Here is an 18201-nt window from a genome sequence, read left to right as displayed (position 1 = left end):
GGAACGCCTCCTCCTGCGGCGCCTCCCAGCTCCAGGGAGCCGCTTTCCTCAGCAATTGCGTGAGGGGTGCCTGCATGGCTGCGCAGTTCGGGATGTAGGCTCGGTAGTATCCTATCATGCCGAGAAAACGGCGCACTCCCCCGACATCGGTAGGGACAGGGAACTCCAAGATCGCCCGCAACTTGTCCGCGTCGGGGGAAACTTTTCCTCTCTCGATCCGGAATCCCAACAAGCTGATCTCAGAAGCTCCAATTTGGGCTTTAGTCGGGTTAAGTGTGAGGCCGGCGATCCGCAGTTTGCGCAACACGTCCTCGAGGTGACGAAGGTGGTCCTCGAAAGTTTCCGAGTACACAATGATGTCGTCCAGGTACGCGAGCGCGTGCTGCCACTTGGCATCTCCGAGCACCCCGTCGATCAACCGCTGAAATGTCATCGGTGCACCTGTTAATCCGAACGGCATCCGAGTGAACTCGAACAAGCCTCGGTGACACACGAATGCAGTTTTGCTTTCGTCGCCCGGGCTCATCTCCACTTGGAGGTAGCCTTTGCTTGCGTCGAGGGTAGTGAAATACTTCGCCTTCCCCAGATTCGAGATGATTTCTTCGATGCTCGGAAATGGATACGCATCTTTTACGGTCACCGCGTTCAAGCGCCGATAATCGACGCAGAGTCTCGATGTTCCGTTCTTCTTGGGCACCAAAACCACCGGGAATCCCCAGGGGCCTGATGACCGGCGAATGATTCCCGACTTCAGGAGCTCATCGACTGCGGCATCTATCGCTTTTCGCTTCGCCAGGCTCACAGGACGCGGATTGGACTTCCAAGGGCGTGCGTCCCCAGTTTCAATGCGATGTTGCACCTGCTTAGTGCAGCCCGGCTGTTCGGTGAACATTTCGTCAAAGTTGTGCAGCAAAGCCGCCAACCTCTCTCGCTCTGGTCGAGACAGTCCATCGGCATTGGCCAACGGGTGGCCCATTCCGTCGCAGTGCTCGACGGAGCTCGGAGTTGGATGACTCATGGCGTCGTCGCGGTCGGTTCTTTCCTGTTTTGTCGCTTTTCCCAGCGCTGCCGCCATGGCCCCCATGGAGTGCTCTCGGAAACTTGAAAGGGGTGCATGTGCACCCTCTCGGTACCCGCCACTTGCCACGTCAATGATGATGCCGGTGTGGGCCAGGAAATCCCGTCCCAGAATGATGGGCACTGTCAGCCCGGCCAAAAAGTATGGCGCACCGTGAATTCACGAGGGCGCCCATCAAACCATTCGGCCAATCTTGGCCGCGACACGATCACATGGTCGTGTTGCCGCGGGGTCGATCGGGATCTCGAATTCGGCTCCCGACGCGCCGCTTTCTCTCCTAGCCACTGGAGGGCGCTGCAGGCGCCCCCGTGGCAGGCGAGGAGAAACCTCCTCGCCCATCGAGATATATACTCGGTGGGGCAGGGGGCGAGAGGCCTCTAAGAACTCCGGACGAGACCGAGACGCAGGCAGGCAAGTGGGTGGCGACCGGATCTAGAATATCGCGGGACGCGAGGCCTAAGGCCTACTTTGTGTTTAGCGTTGGGCTTAACGTGCGGTTGTAAATATTGGTGTAATGTAACTTGTATTTGTATTTTAGATTGAGTGTTTTGTAGCGTTGTGTGTTTTTGTACCAATAAACTGGGAGCGGAATCCCGCTCCCGTGAAAGAACCAGGCTGGACTCGGGTTGTTGACGGACCACGTGGGAAACGGCGAATCGGCGGCGGTACGCGAATTCCTACAAATGGCGCCCAACGTGGGGCGTCAACAACCCGAGTCCAGCCTGGTTCTTTCACGGGAGCGGGATTCCGCTCCCAGTTTATTGGTACAAAAACACACAACGCTACAAAACACTCAATCTAAAATACAAATACAAGTTACATTACACCAATATTTACAACCGCACGTTAAGCCCAACGCTAAACACAAAGTAGGCCTTAGGCCTCGCGTCCCGCGATATTCTAGATCCGGTCGCCACCCACTTGCCTGCCTGCGTCTCGGTCTCGTCCGGAGTTCTTAGAGGCCTCTCGCCCCCTGCCCCACCGAGTATATATCTCGATGGGCGAGGAGGTTTCTCCTCGCCTGCCACGGGGGCGTCTGCAGCGCCCTCCAGTGGCTAGGAGAGAAAGCGGCGCGTCGGGAGCCGAATTCGAGATCCCGATCGACCCCGCGGCAACACGACCATGTGATCGTGTCGCGGCCAAGATTGGCCGAATGGTTTGATGGGCGCCCTCGTGAATTCACGGTGCGCCATAGTCTCTTTGAGAGCTTATGTTATACGACATACCGTATCAGAGGAACGCGAATATAAAAACTTTTTTTAACGCAAAAAAGCGAGAAGCACCACTGCGTTGTGGATGTTCACACTGCCGGGTTTGTGAACGTGACCCCTTGACGCTACGAAAAATAATTGTTACAACGCCGAACGATACCATTTCTGATAGCTAGTTTAATTATCCGTGCTGTACTTGAATCTCAGGAATAAAAACGTGTCTAGGCCTAATAAAAAAGTAAAACTGCGGAGCGCAACCTGTATAAATAAAACCTGGCGGCACGCGGGGGATAGCACTGATCTACCAGAACAAATCAAATACTACTTTCCGGAAGTAAGAATATTAAGAGATGTGCTTAATACGTAGCGCTCTATGAGCTCAACTAAATTACAGCCTTAAAATGACGGTATTTTTGATTCAATAGTGGGTGAAGATGGCCGCTTTCAGAAAAACTTCGACTGCATTACTGTGGCAGTTTTACCACTTACACATTTTCCCATTTTGCTTGCAATATGCTCATTATTATTGCATTGCTTTCTTCTTTGAAAGGACTTGTGCTGTTTGCCTACGGTTATGAATTATCCCGGCAAAACAAGAGGGCCACGGTTTGTGCATTGCAACGGTTCAAACTTTGGGTCGCTCTTTTTTTTTTTTTTCACCTTCTACGTGATCATTACCTTAAAGAACGGTGCCAACGACTGCAAAAGCATAGAAAATGTTTATAATCATAAAAACTAATACAAAAACGTGGGGAAAATATCTAAAATATTAAAAACTACTACAAAAAGGCGAGAAAAAAAATTTAAAATAATAATAAAAATAATACAAAAAGGCGGGAAAAAATATTAAAAATAATAAAGACTAATACAAAAGGTAAAAGAAATATTTCAAATAATAAAAACTAACACAAGTACGAGGTTTGATAAGATGCCCACCGAGATTCGAACCAACGACCGCACGCTCAGGAAGACAGGGGGTTAACACGCTACGCCACAGGCGCCGAGTTAAACTTGTACGTTTTCTAGAAGTATACATGTTTGCTAAATTCGTTTCGAAACAGGTACACCTAGTTTCATATTTAATATTTTGCGAAGTGTTCAGGAATTATTCATAATATTATGGCAATATTGACGTGCGCGATAATTTATTATTACTGTGTTTTTTGTAAGTTTTATAATTCGGTTTGCTTATCCTTTTTTCCTAAACGTTTTGAAGATACGAAAACAATCAATCGAATCAACAGCCTATGTTTCTCACGGTTTGCCGAACGTATCGGCCGTGTGCGTATGAACAGTTTGAATGCCTGCGATCACGACCGGGTAACGGTTAAATTTTCCCCATTAGTCGTGATCCGTGGAGTAGGCCTTAGTTTCAAACGTGTCCGAAAAAGACGGAAGCGACTGTGAGACGTGGAACTACGTCAAATCAGCTCAACAGCCAAGATCGTGGCACGGGATCCGAAGTAAGTTTGTTTCTTTGTTCGTTAGAGCTAGCTTATTTCCTGCGTTCAGAAGGCTTGTTATTGTCTGTAGATCGCTTGCTTTTACCAGTATTATTAATTGTGCACAAATGGTGTTACGCGAGGCTGTTTTTCTTCTTTTTTCCCCGATGCAGAGACTGTACTCGCTCAAGGTCCATCAGTAGCGGCGGAACTCCTTAGGAGACGGAAAGTACGGGGGTGGGGGTCAAAGGCGGAAGAGGATGGGGGAGGGGGGTGTTGATTGCCTCCCTCTGCCGTATTGTTTGCTGGTAAACTAGGATGTCTGGAAGCCCGCGGTGCGGTGCCCCTCCATTGCCGACACCATTGCGTGCGGAGAAATGGACCCGACAAAAAGCGGCGATTGATTGATCGAGCAAGCCCGTAGCTTCCACCGTCCAGTCGTCTCCAAACGATTTCATTTTCGCGATTCGTAATCAGAAAAGGATTGCCAAAATTGGTGCCGCAATGAATTCACCCCATGGTTATTATAGCATAGGATACCACTTTCGATCGCAAAAATTTGTGCCCGCGAAATAAGTTTTGACGCCGGCACTTATACCTCGCGAAATCTCGAGCTCTAAATATCATTTGCTGTGCACGTGTTTTGTATGATCCAACGCACGTGCAACGAATTTCACACCTCCAGAAACACTAGGACTGCTTTAAATGTTGAAGCATTCACTCTTTTCATACTGCTGTTTTTTTAGAGGCTATCAAGTATTAATTACAAGCTTCCAGGGAAATTTACAAGGATGTCCTGAATTAAGGTAGTGTCCCGCCAGTTTTTGGTATCTATATTTTGTTGGGTATAAGTATATAGTGTTAGACATACCTCACCAAATCCCTGTTTTTTCGTTTGGTATTGCCTTTAGCGAATGGTGTAAGTTGTAATTGTTTTTAGTTGTTGCATGATTGTAGTAAGGTGGTGAGCTGGTACTACTTGAACATCTTGAAAAATAGTTCGCAAAAAATCAAGGAGACAGGGAGAGTAACACTTAGACCTCATGCAAGCGCAAAATGAACTCGCATAAATTAGAGAAGGGAGAAATAAAAATGTGGTAGGGGCTCGAGCACAGGCCCAAGTGGAACGCGCTGATTTACCTGTTAGCAAGAGCCGACTAAAAAAAGAAAAAAAAAACATTTTTCATGTTAGTGAAGGTAACAAATGGATGGCTAGTACATAAAGAGAGCTAAATTTTTCCCTAAAATCTACGATGGATTGTCACCTACCTATGCACTGTTTACATCCTTAGGAAAAACGTGAATAATTAGCAGATACTATAAAAACATAGAAGAGAATTATTTTAGGCTTTTATTTTTCGTAGTATGGGCGACCGATTTGTCCGCACATCCGCCTGTTACCTGAGCTGCCGAGGAAATTGTTTTTACAGTATTATGCATATGGATGAATTAGCACGGCCCACTTGGACCTGTCTGAACTTTTGCTAAAGCTCCTAACGCATTTTTTTTCTCTAATTTATGAGTGTTGGGAGTCTGCACTCGGTATGTAGTGTATGTATTCCTCTCCTTTATTCCTTGTTTTTGGTGTGCTATATTTCAAGATGTTCAATCAGATTGAACTCACCACTTTACTACATGGAAAAGCTGTTGTTAATTCTAGAGTGTCTGTAAAACAATCTACCTGACATCTTTGCGTCACGCCCCGGTTCCTGAAGCTCACATTCTCCGAGTACAGCCCTTCTGATTTCTCTCATCCTCTTACTTATTTTTTTTTTTGTGTTCAATAGATCGAGTTGCGAATGTGCACCAGTCTGCGTGCACTTTTTCAAGTTGGTCCATGATGTTTTTTTATCATATATTCTAATCTGTGTTTTCATCTTTATACTTACTGCAGCCTTTCCCAATTAGATGTTTGCATTCACTTTCGCCATTCTGATGTGAGTGACCTGAGACGACACAAAATGACAGTCTCCCCTGCTGAAGTCCTGGCTTGATGGAAGACTGCCAAGGCTGTTCATGGTAAGGTGCTCTATATATTGAGCAATATAATAGCAACTTATTTCTGCTAGGATTGTTTTTAACACAGACTGTATTTATGGGCTGGCCTTTAGCAATTTTGTTGCCACTCACGTGGAATGAAAGCCTCTAGGAAAATTGCGCATTTCATTCGTAAGCGGAATGCTGAGTTTACAACAGAAGTACGTTGCGTTGCCTTGCGTTGGGGATCAGTGGCTGACTGGGCTAGCGCACATCAGCTCTGAGCACGTGGAACAAAAGCTTGCGCTGCAGAACCCAGAGATCCTGGGTTCAATCCCCACCCCTGCCTATTTCGATCTAGATAAGCATCGTACCGGCATGTGGTCGTGTATCACTACTGCGTGGTGCAGGTTGATTCCAGGCTAGCAGTCATACTGCACTGGCTAAATTGCTCATCTACAGCGAGCAACTCGTCGCAACTTTCAAATGGCTCACCAACTCCACAGAACCCCAACAGAAGTGCGTCACTACTTGCATCCAGTATTGCTGTGTGTTGTATCTGTATTTTGTATTTGTTTATTTAGTGTTCCCAATAATAGCTGAGCCTTCCCATTGCTGCGCTTGTTAGTAACAACACACACACGCGAACAAACGGCGAGAGTGGTGAAGAGCACCATTTTTGCCGCTCGCCACTGCGCCCATTGGTTTTCGGAAAAGTTTGCAGTGTTAGTCTTTGTGGTATTTGGTCATATATCGCATATGGACACAACCAGGGCACTGTACCTACAACTCAACACTTGCAAGACTTGCGTGAATACACCCTGCAGGTGTGCTCACACTTTCAGAGTCCTTTTAATGTTGCAGAAATGATAGAATGGATGCTTGGGTAAGTTGATGAACCATATTCTATGGTGACAGCGCGGAGAAACATTTGCACACCAGACACTCAGGAAGACAAGCACACGCGCTGAACTTACAACTTTTGTGTATTCGACTACTTCGTTCTTCTCTTCGACGTCTAGATTGACTTTTCAGATCGTGATAAGGAGAATAGCACAAAATACAAGGAAAAAAGCAAAGAACAAAAAAAAAAAAAGAAAGAGAAAAACCGAAAATAGGAAGCCCTTACAAGTCATCCCTCTCCCTCACTGCTATCCTTAAGTTAGAAATTGGAGCTTTTTGGTCGACAACACAATAGAAGGACTACTTACCCACTTGTTCTTCAGATGCTCTATTCTTTGTGCTTCCATTATTTCTCTTGACAATGGGTCTGGACTCTTAACTATTACGGAACAATTTTCAAAATGTGTTACACAACCACAATCCGGAGAGTGGGTTCCCAAATGTCCAGCGGCGACTCGGTGGGTGTTATAAAAATACTCCTTTAAACGATCATTCAAACACCTGCCAGTCTGGTCTACATAACTAGTGTGGTAAGAAGTATGTAGGCCAGACTGGCAGGTGTTTGAATGATCGTTTAAGGGAGCATTTTTATAATAACCCCCGAGTCGTCGCTGTACATTTGGGAATCTCCTGTCAAGATTGTGGTTGCGTAGCACATTTTGAAAATTGTTTTATAATAGATAGATAGAAATAATGAGAGCGCAAAGAATAGAGCACCTGAAGGACAAGTGTGTAAGTAGTCCCTCTATAGCACTGTCGACCAAAGAGCTTCAATTTCTATCTAAACAATAGTGGTGAGTAAGAAGGATGATTTGTAAGGGTTTTCTTTATCCTTTTTTTTCTTTTGTCTTGTCTTTTGCTTTTTTTCCTTGTATTTCGTGCTATTTCTTCTGCTTATCACGTTCTGGAAAGTCAATCCAGACGTTGAAGAGAAGAATGAAGTAGTCGAATACACAAGAGCTATAAGTTTAGCGCGTGTGCTTGTCTTTCTGAGTATCTGGTGTGTGATTGTTTCCCTGCACTGTCACCGTAGAATATGCAAAAATGAATAATGACATTGGCATATTTGTCATGCCAAAGCCTGTCGCACTTATTCCGAACTCTGATCTCCACGAGATCACAATACCATCGTTTCTGTTGTAGTGGCACTGCAGACTCTATACTTGTTTTGCTTCAGTCTTTGTAAGGGGGACGCTCTAATCCGATTCCACTCATCTATGGTGTACTAGATAGCACCATATTTGCAGAGCTAGTCTTTGGTTTTTGTAGTTCCATCGAAATATATTTCAACCTTTAAGTTATTTGTCATTTGGCATGTAAATTTACAAGCTTATCTAGATTGAAGGCAACAAATATTTTGCCAGCACTCATGGTACGCGTTTGAAGTATATTGCGTTAACATAATTGACCCAACCTCTGATTTTTATTTGTCAGTGCCTCTAGCGAATTGTGCATGCGAGGATTGCTTTTGCTTGTTTGTTTCACATAATCTACAGTACATTTTTCACCTTTCTACTCAGTGCAGCCCTCGCCGAACAGACGCTAGCATCGACTAGGCCGAGGTTCAGGTCTATGGCAGTCTCCAAAGGTTGTTGATAGGTAAGCTGCCTTATATGTACAGCTGTGTAAGAGCAGCTTGTCTTGGGTGACAATTTGAAATGCATTTTGATGTTTTAGAAAGTGAAATTTGCATGGGCATACTTGCAACGTGAAGCCTTACCAAGCCTGTTTTGAACTTTCGTCCTCTTGAGATTTCGATACAGCCGTTTATGCAGCACACAGACTAGCTACTTCGGCCAGGTAGACAATTGATCGATATGAAGGTAAACAGGTGAGTGTCAACTGCTCAGTTCCATCCGTGGTGACGTTCTCTCCTTATCAGACGACTTACCACACTTGGTTCGCAAAACATTTGAAAAGGAGAGCAAGTCAGCTGCTGCATGATGCTCCCAGTACTGAGCAGTCGACGATTGCTTGTTCACCTTCGTATAAATCACGAGTGTACTTCAAGCTCGGCAAGTGTGAGACTTATCTGATTCAGCCTAGCAGTGGTGTGCTGAGCGGAATGTGTAGAGCTAGTTGACTTGTGTACAGGCAGTGGCTGTGCGGTATAAAACAAACCCAATTGGGAACTTTAATGCAATCTTGTGTAGTCCCATTGATGTCATGATTATGATTACACAACGTTTTATAGTGCAAAGAAAAAAATGCGATGTAATCGTTTTTTTAGACTGTGTGTGCGACCTCCAAGCTTGTGTTTGTACGTTCTGTGTGGTGAAACGTGCTGTATAAGCAAAATTAGAGAATCCTCGAGCTATATGCTGCAAGGAGTGAAAACAGCAATCTGGCCGCATTCTTCCCACTTCCGTATACTGTGCAAATGCAGATGGACACACACTTTGGATGCTTTGCACTTAAACACCCCACATAAAGCACACTGCTTAATAAGCATCAATTGTCAAGTGTGCGGATTTGGCTGTTCAGCAAAATGTGGGCCAAATCGTTTGTGTCAAATCTTTTTGTCGCCCCCCCCCAAAATGTCTTGTGTTGTCCTAGGCCAGGGGCCTATTTAGAAAAATTATTGCAAAACAATGTAGCTAATAATGTGTATGTGTGCTGATTCTTGTTTTTTTTCTAATTACAGCATACACGGAGGGTATCTCCAAGGAGAAGGGGTGGGGTTATGTAGAGAAGCTAGTGCTTCTTTCTATGGGTACAGAGCTGTCCGAAGTAAGGTCAGAATGGAAAGAGCACCACCAAGTTCCGCCTGGTTCTGAACAGCCACAAAATAAACACAGAATTCAGAAGAATAGTAATATGCAGGACCTAGGCAGGGTAGCCACACTTTTTGAATTCGCAATGACATTTGAATAAGATCACAAATATTCTTGTTTTGCGCAAGGTCGCCTAGTTTACTCACCATATTGATTACGTTTAGCACAGCAGAAATATTTTTTTTATCAGACTGAAACCTCATTGTTAATTGAACAAATGTGGCTGTCTGTGTAAGTCCTTCGTGTTTTTATTCTTTTTTATTTGTGTATTCATTATTTCATGTTTTTCTCGTGATTTAGTCTGTGTTTTTGTTACTTATGCGTTCATCATATCTTTAAGTTTTAGTTAAAGATATGATGCCCTCGTCATTTTCTAGTCCGGGAAATGGTGGTGACCTCGTCGTGTTCAAGGAGCAGTAATGAACTTTCCATCTTGTATTGCTTCCGGCGAACAATGGTGTCTTTGTGCGTGTGTGTGTGCGATGTGTTGATCACAAGGGATGATTTCGGGACCGAACGGAACAACAAGGCCAGCGAGGAGCGACTGGGGGACTTTGAACATCGCACGGTGCAAGGAAGGACTTCAACGACGAGGCTAGCAAGCAAGCCCTTGTCAAAATTGATGTGCTCGACCGGAGAGTTGAATCAGGACTGTGACCCTGTGAGTAAGAATCAACGACTTTGGAACTTTCGTACAGTTTACAGCTTAATTGTCGCCTTCCTTTTGTTTTATTTTAATAGGTGTCTTTGTGCTATTACATTTTTATTTTATTTTAATGGTTGTCCGTGTGATATTACCATTTTTTTTCTTGAACGGCGAAGTGCTTGTTTACAGTTTTGGCGCCTTTATGTATAAAACTTTTTTTGCAAACCATATTCTCTGTGCTCCCTTGACAACCAGTCCCGCCAAAGGGCTGTGATTTTCTGACGTCCATTGACATATTTCCTTACTAGCGATTGCCTGCATTTTATCTTTGTAGCATACATATTTGTCGGAATCACAAATTTCGAACCAGGCCAATAAAGATTGGTCAGTGGCCTATTCTGTCGATGCATCTATATAAACACACGTTTGGCAGTGTGGGATAGCAGTAAAATGTATATTTTGTGGATATTCATAGCAATGCATTATATGATTCCTTGTCTGGACCTGAAAGTAAGGTACCTGCCCCATGGCAATAATTGTAATGTGATGCTAGAAGGAGCATCACATGAAAATTGCTTTATATGGGGTAAGTACTATATTTTCCAGGCCCAAACACGGGATCATATAAAGCAGTCTATACAGGGTATATGAGGAATTGGGCAGATATGGCTATATCCATCCAGATACGGTCTGATTATGCATATGTGGTCCATATCTGCCCAATTCCTTATATATCCATATCTGTATTTTTTATTAGAAGTCTAGATATGACATTTTTGTAAGGGATGGCCTTTAGCATCAGGTGCAGCACATCGGAAGGTGAAACAGTAGGTATGTCACTATTAAACTATTTCTATTATATTCCGGTGTTACCTGATACAATTTAATATACGGTTAGACCCACTCCAGTAAAGCTCTACGGATTGGCCAGATACGGTTCAGCTTCCGCTTCGACCAATTACGGTTGGGTTTCCGGTCTGGGCATTTCCGGTTCATTTTACGGTTTCTAGAAATCCGGTTTGCTTAGGGGCCCATATGACGGTTTGAAATTCCGGATCCATTCCGGTTTATTTTTAAACCGTTTTTTTTTGGTAGGGCAGGTATCCGATGTACAGCTCTTTCCATGTCTCTTTGGACAAGGACTTGTTTGAACTCTTGAACAAGCCTGAGGTGTGGCCTGTTGGTTGCGTCTTCCGTCCATTTTATTGCAACTTGTCGCCTTCATGGCACTTTGACGATTCTAATATTGTCCAACCTACCCCCAATGATAGCGTGGAAAACTAACTTGTACTATAAAAATAAGAGAGGTCTCAGAACCAAAAGTCAGGAATTATTTGGTAATGCCCTTTCCAGTGACCATGACATCATTTGTCTGACGGAAACGTGGCTAAATGAATCTTGCACTAGCAGCTCTTATTTTCCAAGTCAATTCTCAGTATTTAGAACAGACAGAAACTACACTGAACTTGTTAAAGGCGGTGGTGGTGTTCTAATAGCGTGCAAGTCTGATTTTTATCTGTTTAGGCGTACAGACCTTGAGACGTATATGGAATGTGTCTGGGTGGAAATACCGACATCGGATGACTTAAACTACCTTGTCGGCTGTTATTATTTTCCGCCGAATTCCGATGTTTGTGTTTTCGTAGACCATTTTGCAGACCTAGAGAACCGAATTGATTTTTCAAAGTACAAAGCACACGTTTACGGCGATTTTAACCTTCCAAAGGTCCACTGGTTAACCGGCTTTGCCCAGAGTGACTGCGCTGTAGTACGAGATAAAGTACAGTGCCTGACCAATTTTATCTATTTTAACGGGTTGCATCAGCACAATACCATAAGAAACTATGCTGGAAATATTTCAGATTTCATCATATCGAATGTACCCGTCTTCGACGTGAAAGAGACACGCGAGACGCTTGTCCCAGTCGATTATTTTCACCCTCCGTTTACACTATGTTACTTTTTATCATTTCAAATACTACGTGAGCAGTCACAACCCAAGTTTATCTATATGCATGGCGATTATCTCGGCGTATACAATCGACTTCGTGGCTATCATTGGTCTTGCCTCTTTCATCTTACGAAAGCTAATTCTTGTGTCGAATTGGTAACATCAACTGTACAGCGGGCTATACGAGAATTCATATCTAAACAGTGTTCAAGGAAATCAAAATTTCGTAAGTGGTTTTCATCTGTCCTGAAATATTATATGCGATAAAATCAACATTACTACAAAGCCAATAAAAAGTCAAATTGGGAATATTAGTATCAGAGGTTTTCAGTCTGCAGAGCAATAGTTAAGAAGCTTTATTCTCGAGATGAAGCTCGTTATCCCAGCTGTTTCGAAAATAATTTTAAAAAAGAACCAAGTTGCTTTTAGAACTTTGCTCGGGCCCAAAGTAACGATAGTGTCAGCACTTGTGTTAAAAATTGATGATCAGATTTTATGCAAGCCAGAAGAAGTGAGCCAAGCATTTGCTAATCACTTTAGTTCTTGCTTTTCGGAACGCGACGGTGTGTCTAATGATTTTTAGTTTGAGGGTTTTGCTGACTCCTTAGTATAACACAGTGTAACCGATGATGAGGTGATGTGCTCGATACGGAAGCTCAAACCAAAACTTTCAAATGACTGTGATGATATTTCTAATATTATTATCAAAGCTTGTGCTGAAATATTTATACCTATCCTGACACATATACATAGTCTGTCCTTACAGTATGGAGTTCATCCTTCTTTGTGGAAAGTTTCAGTCGTAATAGTAGTCTTCAAGTCAGGAAATCTTTGTAATGTCAATAATTTCCGCCCTGTGTCTCTTCTTTGTGACTTCTCAAAGGTTTTTGAGATGGTGTATGAACGCTTGTACTCATATTTGAAACAAAAAATTTTGCCTTTGCAACACGGATTCCTCAGGGGCAGATTAGTGGAGACGAACTTAGCTACTTTTCTCGATCATAGTGGTCCTGTAGTGTGCAACCGTGGTCAGGTGGACACAGTCTACTTTGACATGGCCAAGGCCTTTGATAAGGTTGACCACCAGATACCCTTGTTGAAATTAAAAGAATACGAATTAGGCACTTTGTATTGCGAATGATTTGTAAGTTACCTTTCAAATCGCCAATATTGTGTTAGATTTTTAAATGGCGTGTCGGAGACATTTGCATCTTTATCTGGCGTACCTCAAGGTTCTAACCTTGGACCACTCCTGTTTTTGATATTTGTAAACGATGTACCACGTTCCATCAGAAACTCGAAAGTGCTAATGTTCGCCGATGACTTTAATATTTTCGGTGTTGTTGACAATGTAAATCACTGTATTCAGATACAAAATGAAATCCGCTCCGTTGAACATTGGTGCTCAAAAAATACTCTTCAACTGCATCCAAAAAAGACTGTAGTAATGAACCTTACCAGGAAGAAGGGGAGCATAGTTTTCGACTACACTATATTTGAAGAGAAAGTGCTGCGGGTTGTCTATGTACGGGTTCTTGGTGTCTTTGTGGACTCGAGATTAGATTTTCGCCTCCACGTCTCTCGCGTTCTTGGTCAAGGGCTTCGCCAACTGGATGTAATTTCGCAGCTGACAAAAAATTTCGTCGCTCTGAATGTCTTTTACGTCTGTATTGTGCATTGGTTAGATCACGCCTCGAGTTCGCGTCTGTGGTTTGGAACTCTGTAACGATGTTCATAGTAATCTTATTGAAAACGTTCAGCGTAAGGTTATAAGAATCTTATAGGACCGATATATCGGCCACCGCCGTTTCTAGAATTACCATTCCCTGCTCACTGACCTCAGTCTAGTGCCTCTGCACGAAAGACGAATTGCAAGAGACATGCATTTCCTGCGTCAAATTGTGCGTGGTTCTCTTGATTGTGCCCAGCTGGTGATGTTGCTGAGGTTCCGGGTACCGTCAGGGAGGACATCAAAATGCATAGACACGTTTTATCTTGGTGCGCGGGCCACTTGCCCATTGACACGTCTGCAACAAACTTACGATGCCTTTTTCGGTGAAACAGACATTTTCGCCTGATTGTGTTTTTATCTCATGCTTTTATGTAGCTGTATACAGGACAGTGCACTGCTGCTCAGGCCACTTGGCTGTTAGCAGGCACGCAACTAAACCCCATCTACCATCTACCCCCCTCTACCGTGTATGTTTCGGCGCCGAAATGGTCGATTAAAGCCAAAATAGAACCGCCACAGCCGGGGCTGTACAATGCGTTCCTAACGGATATATTCTACCGCCGTGTGTATCCTACATATGAAAAGGTTACCATGTGACCGGTGACCACTTCAAGATTTATAAAGGTTCCTAATAAACTATCCCCTCATCGAAAGTCTTATAAATGATAAACAGTGTTTCGACGTCACTGAACTGTGTCACGTAGTAAAAAAAAAACAAAAAAAAAAAAAACATTAGTACAAGGAATAATCGTTTGGTGGAGCTGCTAAATCCACAAAAGCAGTTCTTTGCGGGTACGATATCGTTTCTCCGCATAGCATCACTCAAGACAAGTCGAGTAACGGTAGCTGCTTGCTTTAGAATATTTATATTTTTGTTTCCTTGCTTTACGAAGTGACGACTTTACCCCAGAACCCAATATAAATGTTCGCTATCTGCATTATGCACTGTAAATCTAATCGTAATTGTTTCTAGAAACCTGAAATGCAGATGGCGGACAAAAAAAAATATTTCTGAAAACTTAAAGTCCCGATTGAATCCAGTAGCATTGCAAGTTCCACCATCCGGATAGCGAAAAAAATATATATGATTTTAGAGTAGTATAGCATAATAGGCTTAATGATGCCACAACGCGTCTATCTAGCCTTTGTCACGCACAGATACATTTTGAGACCAAAGTCAAGCATCTTTTCTAATACAAAAAATCTCGGGCGACGAAAAAAAAGAAATATCTTTTTTCTTATTGCACATTTTAAAAGAAAACTTTAAGAAAAAAAATTAAGGTTTTTGTGCCATCAGGCTCTAACAGAGATGCCAATTTCTAGGTCAAAAACGCTAGAAACCTTCGACTAAAAAAAGAAAAAGACACCCCGGGAAGAAGAAGAAAGAACCCTTAAACGACCGCCTGAGAGAGCACGCGACGAGGTTAGAAAAGCGGTCCCCAACGGTTCAGAGGTTCTTTACCACCCGATCGCCAAACACGCATCGCAATGTACTTCCCGCTCGGCCGTCCTTCTCTCTACTACAAGAATCGGGGGACACCCCTCGAGCTATGGTCGGGAGATTCTAGAAGCATTCGCCATGTGTCAATCCAAGGGCAACATCGGTTCCCCTTCCATTGCCTTTCCGTGGAAAGAAATAAGATTTCTTAGTTCGGAACTTTCTCCCCCCACGATCCCGACAGCAACAACGTACCCTTGACGGCATAGTGCTCCTCCTTTCCATCCCTTTTTTCACCCCCCGCCCCTCCTTTTTCTGTATATAAGCAAACCCTTGGTGTAATTAAATGCTGTTGCCAGTTGGAAGTTCGTGTTTGTCCGTCGCTTCTCGTTTTGTTCCTCACGTTTAACCAGTCTCCTCTTCCCATATCTTCATTTATTATCACCAGCCGTACGCTTTGCGCCACCAGAAATACGAGCGCACTCGGAGAGACGCGGAAACACTCAGATTAAAAGCGCAAGGTCGGAGTACGTTCGCTCTAGTCGACTGGTTCAGACGATTATAACCTATGCGCAACAAGATGGCAAATCCCGTGCCATTGAATGTTTGGCGCTCGTGGAATGGCCCCTATCGGCTCGTAACTTCGGCATGATCTCCCGCTTCTGAAGTCACGCGACTGTGGTGGCGCTGCTGTAGGTACAGCGCATGCGCAGACACTTCACCCCACCCGAGTCGGGTTTACTGCGCACGCGCAGTGCCCGCTCGTGTGGGCAGACACGGGGCGCGACGCTACACTCCGATATAGCCAATCAATGAGCAGTGCCAAATGTGATGTCATCTTCGTGAGCTCGCTATCACCGGTTGAACTAATCACTAAAACGGAATCAATCATGATCCCCGAGCTTTTTTTTTGTGCGTGATTGGTTTACCCAATGAAATCAAACGCACAAGGACGACGATGCGCCGTGGCAATGCAAGTTTGGCGCTTCTTGATTGCCTCTATAGGATCTTATCGTGAGCTGCGCTAATGTGAAGCGTAGTGAATTCAACTGAACCAACTCGCTCCTCCCCTATTCGTACTTCGAATATGATGTATTGCGTTAGTTTTTCTGCAACAACTTTTGATTTTCAGGTTCATTAAATACGTATATATATATTGTAATTCAAGTCACCAGGATCGATCTGAAATGGACCGTAAAAATCGACGCCTGCAAGTAGCAATCTAAACGTTTCTTCGGTGTCGTATTTCACTGGTCGGTTTTTCCTGGTAAAATTACAAAGTGGTAAAATTTCTGTTAAAAAGAAATTCTGTTAAAAATTTCTGGTAAAATTACAAAATTACAAATTACAAAATTACACCCCTCTACTGGACTTGGTCATCTGCGTCGCCGCCCGCCGTAGACCCTGGGAAGTTTTTTCACCTTATTTTTTACTAAAAGGAAGCTATGTTTTGTAATTTTACAAGAAAAAACAAGGTTGTTAAATACATTTAGAAAGTGGAGACACATAAGGGACGATACACAGAGGACAAACTTTCAACTTCAACAACATTTAATTTTCGCTTTCAAGCGCAAAGCTGAAGTTGAAAGTTTGTCCTCTCTGTATCGTCCGTTATGTGTCTCTACTTTCTAATTGTTTGAAACGCACCAACACGCTCAAATAGTACAAGCTTGTTAAATACACCTCTGACGAAAAGTTTAGATTGCTACGTGCAGGCGTCGACTTTCACGGCCCATTTTAGATCGAGCCTGGTGACTTAAACCACCCTATATATATATATATAGAGAGAGAGAGATATAGATAGATAGATAGATATATGTACACCGCTAAATATTTTATATATATGAGCTGAACTCTATGCATAAACTAGCCCCTAGCTACTCTTAAACCGCGCAAGAAGCCCTCCGCTTACGTCAACAGAATAACGGAATGTTATACTCTATGTATACGTCACATGAGTTTGGCTTTATTGAAGGAAAGTTCAGATGCGCGAGAGCGTCATTCGAAATCGCTTCTTTATGAGCAAGGGCTTGTGCACCTTTATGCTTTCGGGAGAGTCACACTCTCGCGCCCGTATACTTTTGCGAACATTGAAGGCGATTTCCGTTTTGGAACACGGTATATATCTTGTATGTATCTTGAAAAAAATGCGCGTGTTTTTGACGAGATTTTATGACTCTCGCTTTATCCTTCTAGATTGATTTTCGTGAACAGTTGCAATAAACATCCAGTCATCCCGTATTTTGCGAATGCGTATCTTATTTCGGGAGAAAAGCGAGCGAAACTTGTATGCTCACCCGTTCTGTGCCGGCGATCACACGAGGCGCTAGCAGAACGAAACTGCCAGAGCTGGAAGGATAAGCAGCGCCTGGCCGTAGTAAAGCGATAAAGACTGATAAGGAGGGGGAAGCTGTTGGGCAAGCATATCTGATGCCCACTGTCTCCATGTCCTTCGTTACACGGATACGAGAGACCATCTCCACACGATTATCGCCGGCGTTACTGCCGGCGGTATTTTCAAGATGCAAGTAAAAACTAAGTAAAAAGTAAAGTAAGAAAACACGTGTCACACGTCCGTAGTACCACGACCTTCTCTATAGACTATTTTCGCTTACTCTCGATCCCAGCCGTAGGCATATCCGGTATGTGCGCGAAAAAAAATAATAAGACATTTCAACCTGCAAATAGTAAAATATAGAGGGGAGGCAAAGCTAGAATACGTGACGGTTACGCTTATATGGTAAATATATTCTATTGGAGTGGCGACTGCAAAACAACGTCTTCGCCCATACTGGAAGTGACGATAATTCAAAGTGGCGGTGCCTTGTGAAAAATGTCTATACTTCCGACACGGTCTTTTGACCTTTCCCTATGGAAAAGCCTGCTACCGCTGTGGTTCGTGCGCCTCTCACTAGGAGGCGCTGAAACTCGATCCTTCAAATAATTATAGGTAGACGTGGGTGCGCGCTAAACGACCACTTTCTTGCATCAAGCGAGATTAATGCTAACAATTGTAGGGTTGGTTAATGGTTAAACTTTTAACCCGATT

General features: G+C 43.7%; 1 protein-coding gene across 1 annotated transcript in view; it reads right to left on the bottom strand.

The window, feature by feature from the left end:
• LOC8028483 (organic cation transporter protein-like) overlaps positions 1-17466 on the bottom strand; it is a 109472-nt gene extending 92006 nt beyond the window's left edge. Inside the window, exon 1 of the mRNA XM_040205960.2 lies at positions 17450-17466. The gene's annotated coding sequence lies outside the window, so the exon portion shown is untranslated. The remainder of the gene's footprint in view (positions 1-17449) is intronic.
• Positions 17467-18201: the final 735 nt, after the last annotated feature.

Source organism: Ixodes scapularis, unplaced genomic scaffold (assembly GCF_016920785.2).
Source record: "Ixodes scapularis isolate PalLabHiFi unplaced genomic scaffold, ASM1692078v2 PGA_scaffold44__24_contigs__length_19508400, whole genome shotgun sequence".
NCBI classification, from domain to species: domain Eukaryota; kingdom Metazoa; phylum Arthropoda; class Arachnida; order Ixodida; family Ixodidae; genus Ixodes; species Ixodes scapularis.
Note: the sequence above shows the minus strand (reverse complement) of the source record. Positions and strands in the feature narration are given on the sequence as shown.